The sequence below is a fragment of the Pristis pectinata genome, chromosome 11 (assembly GCF_009764475.1).
Source record: "Pristis pectinata isolate sPriPec2 chromosome 11, sPriPec2.1.pri, whole genome shotgun sequence".
NCBI classification, from domain to species: domain Eukaryota; kingdom Metazoa; phylum Chordata; class Chondrichthyes; order Rhinopristiformes; family Pristidae; genus Pristis; species Pristis pectinata.
This window is the reverse complement of record NC_067415.1, coordinates 71,264,929-71,281,669: the sequence shown is the minus strand read 5'-3', so window position 1 is coordinate 71,281,669 and position 16,741 is coordinate 71,264,929.

Sequence of the window (16,741 nt, the reverse complement as noted above, 5' to 3'; positions counted from 1 at the left end):
CCACTATCCTCAATCACAGAACATTGTCAGAAGAGATACAATGGAAACAGAAACTGGGGAACAGCATGAAGTCCTCATAGAAGTCAGATGGCATGAAAGGTGGTTTTGACAGTCTGTGGTTTGGTAATGAATATTGGTCACTAACCTATTCCCTGAACTAAAGATGGAAAAGTTGAGAAAGAAACAGGAAGAGTTGGAAATGAATAATGTGGAAAGAGTGGAAGTTGCCAGCAAAGATGATGAAGTATCTGGGTTTTGTACAAGACCAGGAAGCAAGACAGATAGCATCATCAATGTCCTGGAAAATGAGATGGGCCAGGGGCTTGTGTGGGACAGAGAAAAAGGCTGTTCCATTCCTGCAACAAATAGATAGATGTAGCTTGGACCATTTTGCATTCCCATTGCTACAACTTTTATTTGGAGAAATTGAGTGAAATTTAAGAGAAAAGTTGTTCATTGTGAAAACATGTTCAGCCGGGTGAAGAGAACATTGGAGAAGGGGAACTCATCACAGGCTGTGATGCAGGGGAGAAGCAAAGAACTTTCAGACTGTTCTGGTTTGTGATGAAGCCTAGAGAGATATGTGGAAATTAGTTGCAAACTAGAAACTGTAGAGTGGCAAAAATATTAGGAATGTATATGTAAAGAGAATGGTTGAAGGGAGAAATAGAGTTGAGACAGGAAGAAATTCTGTGGGACTAGAACAAGGTGGAATGATGAATTTAGTGGGACAGTTCTGCTGTGAATCTTAGGGAGCAGGCAAATGTGGGTAAGTGGCTGGAAACATCTCCAGAGAATTGAGGTCAGTTCCTATCAAGGAAACAATGTCTTGATGTTCAGTGTTGGGCTCTTGGTCCAGAGGGAGGTTTTGGGAGGTGGAGATCATATAGACAGGATTGGTTTCTCTCAGATGCAGTGAAAGGCCAGGGTGGAGGATGGGATCCTCATTCCCAGGGGCAGAGAGACCTCTAAAGCACTCATCAATTGAGCTCTTCAACAGTAAATGAAAATCAAAAAAAACTGCAGACACTGGAAATCTAAAATAAGAACAGAAAATTCTGGAAACACTCAGTAGGTCAGGCCACATCAGTGGGAAGAGAAACAGAGTTAGCACTTCAGGTTGAAGACCCCTTGTCAGAACGTTCTGATGAAAGGTCTTTGATCCGAAAGGTTGACTGTTTCTCTTCCCTCAGATTTAGCTTGACCTGCTGAGCATTTCCAGCATTGTCTTTTATCCTCAGTGGTTAAGGTCTCTTAAAAAGCACACCTTATTAGCTTGAGTAGAGTCTGAGCACTGTGTATTATGTTCAGTTTCGGTCACCCTGCTATAGGAAAGATGATATTAAACTGAAAAGAGTGCAGAAAAAAATTACAAGGATGTTTTCAGGAGCCGAGGGACTGAGTTATAGGAAGAGGTTGGACAGGCTAGAACTTTTTTCCTTGGAACACAGGAGACTGAGGGGTGATCTTATAGAGGCATATAAAATTAAGAGGGGCATAGATAGGGTGAATGCACTCAATCTTTTCCCCAGAGTTGGGGAATCAAGAATTAGAGGGTCTAGGTTTAAAGTGAGAGGGGAAAGATTTAGTGGAACTTGAGGGACAACTTTTTTTTACACAGAGGGTGGTATGTATATGGCATGAGCTGCCAGAGGAAGTGGTTGAGGCAGGTACAATAAAAACTTTTAAAAGACAGTTGGACAGGTACATGGATAGGAAAGGTTTAGAAAGATATGGGACAAATGTGGGCAAATGGGATTAGTTTAGATGGACATCTTGGCTGGCATGGACCAGTTGGGCTGAAGGGCCTGTTTCCATGCTGTAATACTGTATGGCTCTTTGACTCTATGAGTCTTTGCTGGAAATCTGAAGACAATAGAAATTGCTTAAAATACTCAGCAGTTTAGGCAACATCTCAGTAGATGACCTTTCATCAGACTATTATTCTGCTCTGTTTTATAAATATTGTGAGTAACTGAGCAATAAAGCAATGAGAGCACAATTATTGCCAGGGTTGAGAACAACTTAGTTTTCTTTATTCCCCCAGTGTGGTCGTATCAATATCCTCGTCATCTTAACACATTTGTACTGATTGTATTAGCTACTTTCTAACCATTATTCCATACTCGCCTGTGCCATATTAATTTCACCTCTATCTCTTGTTAACAAAGGAACAAGACATTCTGATACTGATTTATGCCAAAAGGGTGCAAGTTGAGTTTTGACACCAAATGTTCAACAGAAAAGCATGCTTGCTGATCAGTTTTCCATCTACATTCAAGTTTGGCAGCCAATGTTCTTCAATAATGCCCAATGACAGCACAACAATTTGTACCTTTATCATGGTAAAACCTCCTATGGGTCCTGGTACTTTTATTTCTCTTGAAGGTGGATCGGTTCTTCCAGCAGTACTAGAATCACTGCATAAGTTCTGCAGAAATATAATTTCTCAGAAGGCTTATTCATGCCTTTTATGTCTCTGCTCAAGGAATTATCTTCTAAGTTTAAAGATATGTTCTAAGAGACTAGGGATGTGGACTCTGTTCCTTCCATTGGCCTGCTGAAAGCTTTCCTCATCTGCACAGAATTTGGATCTGGGATCCAACTGTATAGTTGCTGGCCATTTGCCACTGACAATTCTTTGATCTGGTGACTTTGAAATAAACACCTCTATGCTTAAGTGCTCTTTCTCTTCGGGGAATCCAAGGAAAGTGTCTTCAGTGGTGTACTTGCTGTCAGAGGCACTTTGTTTCAGGAAATGGAAATGAACTGACACTGAATATGAAGTTATTACTGACAAAAACAACCAAGAAAAGTAAATGGAATATATTTTTTGTAAGAAATGGGCATCAATACCAATTTTTGCATTCCATTTAATTTCTTTTTGTCCTGTATTGAATGGAAAGAAGACAATATCCTAATTGAAAATGAAGTAAGCTGCATACTTTCTTCAGATTGGAAACAATTTAAGCAATATTTTAGCTTGCAATTCAAACACCCATGTAACTATATATCTGAAATTTAAATAAATCTTATAGCATTTAAAGGTACAATCTACAACTTGTCAGCTTATTGTGCTATTACGTAGATCGGAAAGGTAAAGTCAAACATTTGTTGTTCCCACATATTTCATATGCATTTTTATGAAAGAACGTTTTGAAGAATGTTCCAGCTTTCAATGAAAAAAATGTTGTTCTATTTTCCAAATGGATATGCTCTTAAATGCTCATGTATAAAAATGATTCATTACTTTCATTAATATAGATAGTTGGATAGTCTATAAACAGAAGCAGATTATCAGGGATTTCTGCCACATACTTACACATATTTACAATGCAGGTTTCTGTCTGAAGTCTTATCATATTCAACAGCAGGAAACTTCACATATAAAGTTATTGATTCATAGAAAATTTATGACACAAAATTTGGCCATCTATTTCTCTGCCATTGGAGCACCCCAGCCTAATCTCACCTTTCAGCACTTAAACCTCAGACCTGCAGGTTTTAATTTTGAAGCACACAGCCAGGCACTTTTTAAATGGACTGACAACTTCTGCCTCTGCCATCCTTTTAGACAGTGAATTCCAAACCATAACTACTTTCTGAGTGAAATATATAGTTTTCTTCCTCTTCCCTCGAATCCTTCTCCTGATTATGTTAAATATATGTCCTCTAGTTTTTGACCCTGCAGCTAAGAGAAATAATTTTGCATCTTGAAGTGACAGGCCCATAATATGGACCCTCTGAAAGAGGACAAGTCATTGTTATGGTAAGAAATGAGGTGGTTGAACTGTTAGTAACTTTGGAAAGTTATAGATCCCTGGTATTGTAATGATCATACAGTATCTTCAGAATCAGGAAAGGAGATGTAAAATTGCTGGCTGAGGAAAGTGAGATGAAGCCTGATTTCAAATGCAGTCAGTGGTTGATTAATTTGATTGCCTAAATGGTTGGAGACAGATAAAGCTTTAGACATAAATGAGAGGGAAATAGATGGATATGGGCATTCTGTAGGTAGGAAGGAATAACTACGTAGGCACAACATTGTGGGCTGAAGGGCCTGTTCTGTGCTATACTTTTCTATGTTCTATGTAATATGCAATTTCTATGGTTCAGTTTATTCTAGATATTATATAATGCAATATCATATAATATCTAGAATAAACTGAACATTTCTCCCATTGAAGCAGTTCAGCAGAACCTCCCTCTGACCCCACATCACAAAATATGTAAAATTGTCTGAGTTTTGGATTACTTATGGGAATAAAATACACTGAAGTATATAGGCTGAAGTTACCAGATGTATTTCCTTCTTTTAAACCTCCTCAGGAATTTCAGCATGTGAGGATAAGTGATTGGGATTTATGGAAATTCTAATTCAGAGATGCGACTGTTATTGAGAAACTAAATGCTAAACATGAACATTAATACAGAGCTGATGGAAGTGCTCTTCCTTCACTTCACTTGAGGGAATATAATGCTTCATTTGACTGTCAGTGATTGGATTGTGAATAGCTTATTGCCCTCACTTCAGATTCTGACACATAAAAGAAATATTGGATCATTTATTTCAGACAGACTGCTTCCTCTATTAAATAATCATGTCAAAAATGTATCTGTTTTATGTTAAGAATGTGCATAATAAATTATTCAAGAATAATTTTTAATCTATGATTACTTATCTCTGCTCGAGAAAGAATTCTACATGCTATAAATCAAAGGATACAATGGGATGTCCTGCCTCTGAGAAATGACACAAAACCAAAACATCAAGATAAAGTTGTTACCAAATCTGCATTAGTAATTATTTCATATCAAAGGCACATCTTAATTCATTGTCATCATTCTTTAAGTTTCATTAGGGGAAATTCAACTTCAGTGAAGTGTCAAGATGGATGATTGCTGATCAACTGTTCTGAAAAATTCTGTCTGAATAACTTTTCCTCTGACTACAATCATTCCAGCTAGTTGCACATTCTGCCTAATTATCCTTTCTTTTGACTCCAGTGAATATTTCCAGTTACACATTCTACTCAATAGCCTCTTGATCGACTTCAATGAATATCCCTCATTTTGTAGCCTTGCCAGAGTTCAATAATCCTTGCAAATTTTTCTCAAATTCTGAATATTAGTACAGATGCACTGTCAAATTGAACACTGAGAAATACTTTATAGCTTTTATTTATAGAACAGCAACATTGTGATTTCCATTTTAAGATGACTGCTTCAATAATTACATTGGAAATAGGGTTGAACATGTTTCCATTGCTTCCTTAGGCATTGATGTTCCCATAGTTATTGATGTTCCCATAGTTAAGTATGTTGTAAGGAGGCATACAGCTTTAAGAGACCTGGGAATAAAGACCTTTATGTGCAGTTTCAGTTGTGAAACCCATTCAACCATGCACAAAATTCAAGGTATTGAGGAGCAAGCAGTCACACACAGAGGCCTTAAATCTCTAATTTGTCAGCATTATATGGACCGTAGGAGAATGGGTTGACATGGGATGGAAGAGATGTTGAGAGAGATGACTTGTACTTCCCAAGCGGCAGCTCAGTTACATTGGGATCCTTCAAGAAACACTGAACCAGGCCTCAATTTGCCAATTCAAAATTGCTTCAGAGCTCAGGATCCAAGGTCATTGGCTTCAGGAGCATGACAAAATTTTGGACAGGTCTCATCAAAATGAGCACTGTACATGTTATTCTGTGCAGTGTGTGCCCAGCAGCCCCTGTGTGCATATCATCATCCTGCATAGTGGATCAGGTCAACAATATGGCAATGTGCAATCAAGGCATAAAGAGGGTAAATTGGTTTATTATTGGCACATGTACCAAGGTACAGTGAAAAACTTTGTTTTGCATGCCATCCATACAGATCATTTCATTACAACAGTGCATTGAGGATATATTGGGATGTTGCCAGGATAGTATGTTGCCTCCTTGGTGCCAGGGTCGAGGATGTCCCTGAGTGAGTTCAGGACATTTTGAGAGCGGAGGATGAACAGCCACAGTCATGGTCGATATTGGTACCAGTGACATAGACAGGAAGGGAGATGAGGTCCTGTAAAGTGAATTTAGGGAGCTGGGTAGTAAGCTAAAAAGCAGGACATTCAGGATTGTAATCTTAGGATTACTCTCTGTTCCAAGTGCTAGTGAGGCAAGAAATAGGAAGATAGTGCAGTTCAATACATGTTTAAGGAGTTGTTGCAGGAGTGAGGGCTTCTAATATATGGATCACAGAGCTCTCTTCCAGGGCAGGTGGGACCTGTACAAGAGGGATGGGTTGCACCTGAACTGGAGGGGAACAAATAGCCCCACAGAGAGGTTTGCAAGTGCCTCCCGTGAGAGTTTAAACTAGAGTGGCAGGAGGGTGGTAACCAGAGTAGCAGGGCAGCAAATTGAGGAGTTGACGGGAAATTAGACATTATGACAAGTAAGTCTGAAAGGAAGGACAGGCAGGGACAGGTTAATGAGCCCAGTGGGACTGATGGCTGAAGTGTATTTATTTCAATGCAAGGAGTATTATTGGTAAGACAGATGAACTCAGAGCCTGGATCAGTCCATGGCATTATGATGTTGTGGCCTTACAGAGACTTGGTTGCGAGAGGGACAGGACTGGCAGTTCAACATTCCTGTATTTTGATGTTATAGACAAGATAGAGAGGGAGGTAAAAGAGGTGGAGGAATTGCATTACTAATCAGGGAGAATGTCACAGTTGGACTCAGAGAGGACATACTGGAGGCAATATGGGTAGTGGTCTAAAATAAGAAGGGCACAATCACTCTGATGGGGTCATACTAGAGGCCTCCCAATAGCCACCGGGAGACAGAGGAACAGATATGTAGACAGATTATGGAAAGATGTAAAAGTAACAGGGTTGTCATAGTGGTTGGCTTTAACTTCCCAAATATTGATTGGGACTTTCTTAGTGCGAGAGGCTTAAAGGAGGCAGAATTGCTTCAGTGCATCCAAGAGAGTTTCTTGAAACATTATGTGGATAGTCCAATTAGAAGAGGGACTATACTGGACCTTGCTTTGGGAAATGAACCTAGCCAGGTGACTAGCATTTCAAAGGGAGAGCGCTTTGGGAACAGTGATCACAGCCCTTACGTTTTAAGATAGCTATGAACAAGGATAAGTCTGGACCTTTTGCGAAAACACTAATTGAGGGAGGGAAAATTATGACACTATTAGACAGGAGATAGGGGAAGTTAATTGGGAGCTGCTATTATCGGGTAAGTCCACATTTGACATGTTTAAAGACCAGCTGATCAGAGTTCAGGATAGGCATATTCCATTAAGGAGAAAGGACAAGGAGTGCAAGGTAGAGAGAGGTTGTGAATTTAGTCAAAAAGATAAAGGAAGCATATGTAAGGTTTAAGAAGCTAAAATCAGGTAAGGCCCTTGAGAAATACAAAAGATAGCAAGAACGTGCCTTGAAAGAAGCCTTGAAATGTCCTTGGCAAATAGGATTAAAGAGAATCCCAAGGCATTTTATACTTACATTAGAAACAAGAGGATAACTCGGGAGAAGGTAGGACCATTCAAAAGTAAAGGAGGGAATTTATGTTTGGAGTCAGAGGATGTGGATGAGGTGCTAAATGATTGCTTCATGTTGATACTCAACAAGGAGAAGGACATAGAGGCTCGTGAGATTAGTATAGGGCATAGTAATGTGCAAGGGCATTTTGAGATCAAGGAGGAAGTGGTACTGGGTCTTTTGAAGAACATCAGGGTGGATAAGTCACCTGGGCCTGATGGGATATTTCCCAGGTTATTGAAAGAGGCAAGAGAGGGGATTGCTGGATATCCTCACCAGTAATAGAGTCCCAGAGGACTGGACAGCAGCCAATTTTGTTCCTTTGTTCAAGAAGGAAAATAGGGATAATCCAGGAAATTATAGGCTGGTGAGCCTCATGTCAATAGTAGGGAAGTTATTGGAGAGGATTCTTAGGGATAGGATTTACATGCATCTGGAAAGGTATGGTTTTGTGCAGGGCAGGTCATGACTTACAAATTTGATTGAGTTTTTTGAGGAGGTGATGAAGGTGATTGCTGAGTGGGTCCCTAATGGTAAACTGATCCAGAAGATAAAGATGCATGGGATCCATAGTGGCTTGAGAGTTTGTATTCAGAATTGGCTTGCCCATAGAAGACAGAGGCTAGTGATGGAAGGATGCTATTCTGCCTGGAGTTTCATGACCAGTGTATTCCATGGGATTGGTGCTGGTACCTCTATTGTTTGTAATATATATAAATGACTTGGGTGAAAATGTAGATGTGTGGGTTATTAAGTTTGCAGACAACATTAAGATTGGTGGAGTTATGAGCAGTGTAAAGGGCTATCAAAGGATACAGGAGGATATAGATCAGTATGGGTGGAGAAACGGCAGACTTAATTTAATCCAAACAAGTGTGAGGTGTTGCATTTTGGGAGGTCAAATGCAAGGGGAAAGTGTACAGTTAATGGCAGGACCCTTAACAGTGTTGATGTACTGAGGGATCTTGTGGTCCAAGTCCAGACCTCACTGAAAGTGGCCACAGAAGTAAATAGGATAGTAAAGAAGGCATATGGCTTGCTTGTCTTCATTGGTTAGGGCATTGAGTATAAGAGTAAGGAAGTCATGTTGCAGCTATATAAAACTTTGATTAGGCTGCACCTGGAGTATTGTGTGTAATTCTGATTACCCCATTACAGAAAGGATGTGGAGGTTTTGGAAATGATGCAGAAGATGTTGACCAGGATGCTGCCTGGATTAGAGGGTATGAGCTATAAGGAGAGACTAGACAAACCTGGGCTGTTTTTCCTCAAGCATCAGAGGCTGAGGGGAAACCTGATAAAAGTTTATAAAATTATGAGAGGCATTGAAAGGGTTGACAGAATCTTTTTTTGCCTGGGTAGAAATGTCAAATACTAGAAGACATGGATTTAAAGTGAGAGGGGGAAGCTTAATGGAGATGTGCGGTGCAAGTTTTTTTTTACACACAAAGTGGTGTGTGCATGAAATGGGCTGCCAGGGGTAGTGGCAGAAACAGATACGATAGTGGTGTTTAAGAAGCTTTTCGATAACCACACATATATGCAGGATGTGGCTGGATATGGATCATGCACAGGCAGAAGAAATTTAGTTCAATTTCGCATTGTGTTCCATACAGACATTGTGGGCCGGAGGGCCTGTTCCTGTGCTGTACTGTTCTATGTTCAAAGTTCTAGAGTATCAGATTGTGCTCAGCAGTAGAGGATTTTAAGATTCCACATGTTATGCTTAAAAATATTGCAGTGCACAATGGAGTTTCTAGGCCTGGAAATACTCAGCTCAGTTCTGATGAAAGACCATCAACCTAAAATGTTAACTCTGCTTCTCTCTCTTCAGGCACTGCTAGCTACCTCTAGCAATGTATGTTTTTATTTTAGATTTAAATGAAAGGGACAAACTTATACAACCCATCCTTAAAAACACACAAAATGCGATATGTTTATCATAATATAAGCTGCAATTTACATGAAAACTTCTCATGCTACACAAATATAACGTTGGAACCATGCCAACAGCTCCAGCGCGAGCCCTTTCAAAACTGCTCAAAGGTGGGCCAACAGATTTGCTCCACATTTCTTTGAACTGTTCACTGGCACTGTCAAGCAAAGTGAAAGTCCTAACATACAATAAAGACAACAACATCCCAACCAAAATCATTCTGCAATCACTTCAATGTATTCTGTCAATGTTAGCCTTGATTCAATTGTAATCTTTTCTTTGCTTCATAATATATGTGGGTTGTTCCCATATTGAAGAATCACTTATCCCACCCCAGTTCTTTACTTGAAATCCTAATGGATGTCACAGATCTCAAATCCAAGTGCTTTCTGAGCACAGCAAGTCCCTCTTACTCACCAATCTATTTACAATTGGTCTTCATGCAGCGCTAGGCATCATTTGGCAAGAAGATGGAGATTCAATAAACTAAAGCAATGTGTCACAAGAGAGAGCACAGTGATTTCATCTGCAGCAGCTCGTTCTGAATGTCAGTCAAAACCTTACAACCATTTTGCAAGAAAATTCAATTCCCAGTGTGGAATCTTGCAATGTTCTAGAGATACATTATTTTCTTTACACACCTTTGCAGAAAAATGCAGATTTGAGAGTGAGATCAAAACAGGAAGAAAAGGAAAAGGAACAAAAATGCTGGAAATACTCAGCTCAGTTCTGATGAAAGACCATCAACCTAAAATGTTAACTCTGCTTCTCTCTCTTCAGGCACTGCTAGCTACCTCCAGCAATGTATGTTTTTATTTTAGATTTAAAGCATCCACAGCTTTTTAATTTTTGTTTTTTGAACAATGGATAGAGACAGGGAAAGAGACAACAACGAGGTCCATTTATATAGCTTCTTTATTAGAACAAAAAACAGATCAAAATGAGTTCACAGGGCCAAAATCAAATGAAAAACACTATGATGTCCAGCTGCATCACAATATATTAGGGCAGATGACCATGACGTTTAATCAGAGAGCATTTCAAGAAAGAAAAATGTGGGAGTGGTGTGGGACTGATGACTTCCTCCTACCTATCTATATCTATAAAGGGCCAGTGGTTGAATTAACAATGGCTGTGCTAAACTCCTGATGAGAGATTTTAAAAAAGAAACAAGAGACCAGAATTCCTTGGTGAAATGTCTGCAGGAGGTGGAGAAATTATAATAATCGTCTTCCCTTTCTCTCTCTACGTCTATACTTGAGATGAGCCCTCTGAGTACTCAAGGCTATTTTAAAGCTCAATCTGCTAATGATATGATGATATATGAGCAGGTGACCAACCAGGCCACTCATTGTTCACCTCAGTATTCTTCCTTTTACGGTAAAACCACACAATTCGTAAACATGATCACAGATTTCCCTTTAATCTAAGACTAATCCTTGTACACACTCTTCCCCTCCCAACCTGAGTTAATGTGTCTTCAATTTTTTCCCCTCCCCTGTGCCAATCATTTAATACAATCTTCAATACACCAAAACATCATATTCCAGGTTATCAAACAGAATTCCATAGTTACATTGTTGTTACATTCATAATAGGATTTCAGATGAAAAGAAGTGAATTATATGTTCACAATGGGATTACATTTCAGGTGACAAAATACAAACTTCAATATTTCCCAACACCTGCTTCCTGTTGTTGAAAATAGCTTTTGATATATTGACACGAATGGCATGTGTAAACAAATAAATCTTTCAGATAAGGAGCTGCAGTACTTTTCAAATGGCTTATTACTCCATAGTTTCTGACCATGGAGAATATTTTCTGGAGTGTTACTGCATTCTGAGTAGTTATGTGGAGAGTTAAAAAACCAAATGGGAGTCAGATTCACATCCTTCTCTCTCTAACTTTCATGTTGTTTTCACAGTGTGTACATTCACTGAGTCCTTATTTCTATTAGGGCATACTGGGATATTACATGAAAGTCAAAGAAAAACAATCATATTGGAAAGCTGGAATTAAAACAGAAAATGTTGCAAATCAGGCAGTATCTGTGGGAAAAAACGGTCAACATTTTGGGTTTCGACAAAGGGTGTCAGGCTCAAAATGCTGACAGTTTCTCTTTCAACAGATGTTTCCTGACCTGTTGAGTTTTACTAACATTTTCTGTTTTTATGCTGGGAAACCACATTTTTGGTCAACTTCTGGGTTTATGGACCACAGACTTTATCTGTAAAACCACCAACACAGCAGCTGGACCCCATTAATGCAAATACATATAGCCTCTCTTCCTGCAGGATTAACCACAAGTTATAGGGGAATTCCAGAAGTTAATACCCTGGCAGCTAAGGAATCTCGCGTTAAAGAAAGTCTCATTATAATAGAACAGGATGTAGTTAACTTCAAAGCACAGATTTAAACACGTTTTCCAGATTGCGATTTATGCAAATAGTGTCCCCTAATTCATCAATCATGTTATGTTGTAACACCAATTCGTGTTAGGGAAACGCGTTACAGCAGAACTGTCTGTACTTGCATATCACTTAGCAGCTGCCAAACCACAATAGAATGGAAAGAGGTTGTTGGCCAACACTAGCCAGTTGAAGATCTGACAGATTGTAGGAAATGAGCCCACTCTACTTTAACAACACAGGGAGCTTTGTCCCCTCAATTCTTGTGTACTTGATCATATATTAATCCCCAAAAGTAATGGTTTGGATTGGTTGGGTTGTTAAACTTTTAACAAATCTCAAAGCAAACCCAACCCATCCCATTGGGGGTGGGGATGGTGGTGATAGTCCATTAGCTTGCAGCATGTGGGTTGTTCATTTATATATTTTAATAAGGCTGTATAGCTTCACCTTTATCTCCATTTTATATATAACGGTCTCGGAAATGCAACAGCAAATAGGGGTCAAGGACTACAGGATCCAATAGCTGTGCTTTCTAACACAACCTGGTGGCCAGAGGGGCAGGATCTTTTCCACCTGCCTCAGACAAAGCCCTGCATTCAACTGGCTACTCCCACCACCATCGCTCCCCTGAGCAATGGTACCTTTACCGTCATTATGAAAACTGCTATTTCCATGACCCTATCACCAAACAAGCCTAACTCCTTTATATATGCCTGTGGCCTCCGATCACTTCACAACCCTTCTGATCTCCCATTTGGATTTTTGGATCTCTGTACCTGTCAGGTCTCCTGCATCCTCCATGAACTTTTACCTCACCTTCCCCTTCTGTCCCATCCCTGACCTTTCAGATCCCTTCTTCCAGATTGACTGTAGACGACTGAAAAAAGCCTTCCTGTCTGACAGCCAGATATTGCCTGTCTGTATATGGGTGTAAGTAACAAAAAAGAGTCAGATCCAGTGTTAAATTCAACAGGTAGGAAACACATTTCCAGGCTTTTAGACATTCAATCCCTGTACATATCAAGACCATTCTAATTTTGACTGTGAGAAGAAGGTCATTAGGGTTGAAAAGTAAATTGTTGGAGATTAATGATGATGAATGTTTCATTACCAACTTCTACATCTGACAGTGTGAATAGAAAGCATATAATTAACAGGTCTGTCTTATTAATACCCTGTCAAGCACACCTGAATAAAAACTGAGCATCTGGATGAGTATTGTAGCTAATGTCTTGTAAACCATAATTGAAAACATAGAAGCTTCTGTTGAATTATCGAATGTACTATAAGTTGCTGTGGAAAGAGTTGCTTCATGACATTAAGATGAGAATTTTTTCAAACCCAGTTTTTGCGGATCAGGGATCAGAAGGTATAATGCCACAAAGCACATCAGTTGAAGCTCATTTAATGGGCTTGAAACCTGGGCTGAGGTAACAGAGGAGTGCTTGATTGTGGGAGGTGCTGCTCCTCAGAAAGAGAAACATTGAGTCCAAAAAAATTCAGACACACCTGTGGTTTATTTATATATAGTTTTCTGGACAAGTAATGCAGTTAACCTCATAACATCTACTATGTGGCGTGTGCCCCTGTCTGTTAGAGGAAATAAATACCCTTGATTGCAGCTCCTGTATTGGAAGCATAAGTTCCCGTTACTCCAGGAATTCATATTTGGGTGTATTACTACTCGTGACAAGGAGGATCACCAGTGGAAGGAAAAGTGGAGAAAGAAAGGAAAGCAAAATACCAGGAAAAGTAAATCTCTGTGGTATCTTTAAAAGCACTGTTCTTATCGTGGGTTCCTTGCATAAACTTCGTGGCTGTAAGCAAAATGGCAAAAGGTGGCAGTAAACAGAAATGAGTGCTGAAAGCATACAGATGATGGAATGTTGAAGTGAGGGAATGAGAAAAAAGCAATGTTACTTTATTTGGCTGTTGGCTTCAAAGTGTATCACACACTCACTCACTAGCTCCCCAGAAATTTGAAGGTAACTCATTTATAGAAATAGTCCAATGGTTGGAAGAATATTTCAATCCATGAAAATCAAAAAAAAACTGCAGATGCTGGAAATCTAAAAGAAACAAAATGCTGGAATATTCAGCAGGTCAGGCTACATGTGTGGGAAGAGAAACAGAGTTAACTTTTCAGGCTGAAGACCGTTTGTCAGAAATGAGGAAACAAAAGAAGATTGTTAAGCTTCAGGGAAGATAGGGGAGGGGTGTGTGACTCTTATAGGGTGAAACCAGAGTATCCATGGGGATGAGCTGTAAACAGGGTTATCTGGTCAATGAATGAATAGGAGCAGTTAGAGAGTGAGGACATAGACGAAAGAACACAGACAAAAGATATCTTTATTAGTCACATGTACATCAAAACACGCAATGAAATGCATCTTTTGCGTAGAGTGTTCTGGGGACAGCCCGCAAGTGTCGCCATACTTCCAGCGCCAACATAGCATGCCCACAACTTCCTAACCCGTACGTCTTTGGAATGTGGGACGAAACCGGAGCACCCAGAGGAAACACACGCAGACATGGGGAGAATGTACAAGCTCCTTACAGACAACGGCGGGAATTAAACCCGGGTCGCTAGAGCTGTAATAACATTACGCTAACTGTTACAAGAGCAGGAGACATGCTTGGCTGGTCAGGCAGTTCATACTTCAATCCATAGTTGCTTGAGAAAGTGGAGGCTATAAATTGAGCACCTTCAATCAAAAGCTGGGTAAAAAAAAACAGATGATCACATTGCTGCTCATAACAACCAGCCAATACTTTGTGGTTTTCAATAGCTTTTGGATTGTGTACTCAGAGACAGGTCTGCGTGAGATTTATTTGGTCAATTGTGTAGGATTGCCACTTCCATGGAAATGGCTGCCAAGAATCCCAAGGAATTCCATTCTGCATCAGCTGCTAATTTTATGATATCATACAGTTAAAGAAGAAATCCCAAATGCTGGTTTGGAAGCAATGACTGCATCAGGTGGTCACAGGAGGAATGATATGGATGCAACAGTCATTCCCCATGCAGCCATTCTTCCTCAGGTGTTAAATTCTATTCATGTCAGAAGGAAACTTACATAAGTCATGGTTTGTAAAATGAAACACAAGACATCAGACTGAAATGTACTATAGAATGCAACAACAACATAAAGAAAATGAGTTCCTCATAAGCAGTCACAAATGAGAATCAGCGAGATATTACAACTATTGCAGATGTCACAGGACTTAATTGGTCTAGCAATAATGTTACAAACAACTGTAGTGTGAAAGAACAGAACTTTAAGTTTACAGTCAAATTACACAGGATTAAAGTGGACTACATTGGACGACCAACATTATAAAGAAAAGATTTATAAACAAGATCAAAATTAATTGGACAGAAGTGCTTTACTGCTCAAACTGAGGCTGTGTCCAATTTACCACATGAGTCATCTGATATTGGCAGTGAAAGCTGGATTTCACAATGGTTTGTCAGTAACAGTCAAAGTATTTGCTGAGACATTCAGTGAGAGGTAATTCTAAAGAATGTCACAAATGCGTTTCTTTTAGATGGACCAGCTTGGACAAGTGTCTAAGCAGAGTTTTACATCCATTCTACAATCACAGGTTTGTATTATTAACCAACTAAAACTGTTTAAAATGGGGACAATGAGCAGCCATTCCAAGTGTTTTCAGGAGGATCTCAAATTGTCAATATGAAGGCCATTGCCAGGAGTTGTGTGTATTGGCCAAATATTGATAAATAATTGGAAAAAATTGTGTTCATGTCTCCATTTAGGCACCAATGCAGTGCAGTAGCAGCTAACACAGCTTTACAACAATGGAAATGGTTAACTTGGTCTTTGCAATGAGTCCATATTGATTTTTGTCATAAAGGGAGAAATTATTTCCTTATGTTTATCAATAGCACTCAAAATGGTTTGAAGTGAGACATGTAGGTGCTTGTACAACAACAGAGAATGTCACTGATAAGCTGAGGTGGCTCTTTATTATGCAGTTGTAGCAGCAAATTGGGTCCAATAAAGGACCAAAGTTCACTTTACATTTATTTGAGAGTTTTATGTGTTGTAACAGCATCAAACATCTATTGATTCCACCAAGAAATCTCACTTCCAGTGGGGCAATGGAGAGTTCTGCACTCGTGTTAACAAGAAACCATGAAAAAGCAAGTGCTTCAAGGTTACACTGGCTTCAGGATGAATCATTGATTGGCTAACTTCTTGTTTAAGTACCATATGACTTCTCACTCTACTACTGGTTTTAATCTTGCAGAACTGTTTATGTATTGTGTCTTTGTACATAACTGAGTTTTGTGCAACATAATTTATGAAGTAAGAGTGGAAAGGCAGCAAGTGAAGTAAAGAGTAATGACTTGAAGTAAAGAAAAACAATTTCAGTCAAGTTGGAGTGTCAGAAGTTTTAGCAAGTAAAAGTACAAAGCTCAACCATGGGACTTCATGAAGTAGTCAAAGTGTGCAATTCAATGTTGGATTCAACTGTTTTAAGTAGCTTTTTTAACATGTATTGTGTTTAATACACCTCAGGAGGCTGAACAAGAAACGGCTGCTTCCTAACTATTGGTTCGTCCGTCAGGTTTTCTCATTGGTTGGTTTTGCCACAGATATCTGATAGGTTTTCTGATTGGACTATTGTTAGCTAAGGAGTACCTCTTATCTCAGGCAGAAAAAGTGTATTTTTTTGTTAATCACTCTCTTGCTCTCTTCCACCCCTGGCCCTTAGCTCATTTTTGGTTCCTTTTGTCTCGGCTCATCTCCTGGTAGTAAAGCTAGTGCCATGTGCTCTGTAACAGTTTCTTTGTTTTAAACTTTTCCAATAAAACTCTGTAA